Consider the following 210-nt stretch of genomic DNA (forward strand, 5'->3'; position numbering starts at 1 on the left):
TTAGTGAGCATCTCAGGTGTTGGCTTAGTCGATTCCTTCTTCAAGCTAACTGGCCAATGTATCTTCAACAAAAGCAAACAAAAAAAAAACAACACATCAAAATGAAAGAAACGACACAAATCCAAATCCAAGATTCATTAGCTTAGTTATATGTACCAGATAAAGATCAACATAGTCAATCTGTAAGTCCTGTAATGTTTTGTCAAGTGC

At 34.8% G+C, this 210-nt stretch overlaps 1 long non-coding RNA gene across 1 annotated transcript; it reads right to left on the reverse strand.

Annotated features, from left to right (window-relative positions):
- LOC104775736 lies at window positions 1-210 on the reverse strand. The gene is made up of 2 exons (XR_766064.1): window positions 157-210; window positions 1-62 (listed from the first exon to the last, which is right to left on the reverse strand). It is a non-coding gene; the product is annotated as an uncharacterized LOC104775736 (long non-coding RNA).

This window comes from Camelina sativa, unplaced genomic scaffold (genome assembly GCF_000633955.1).
Source record: "Camelina sativa cultivar DH55 unplaced genomic scaffold, Cs unpScaffold34608, whole genome shotgun sequence".
Taxonomy (NCBI): Eukaryota; Viridiplantae; Streptophyta; class Magnoliopsida; order Brassicales; family Brassicaceae; genus Camelina; species Camelina sativa.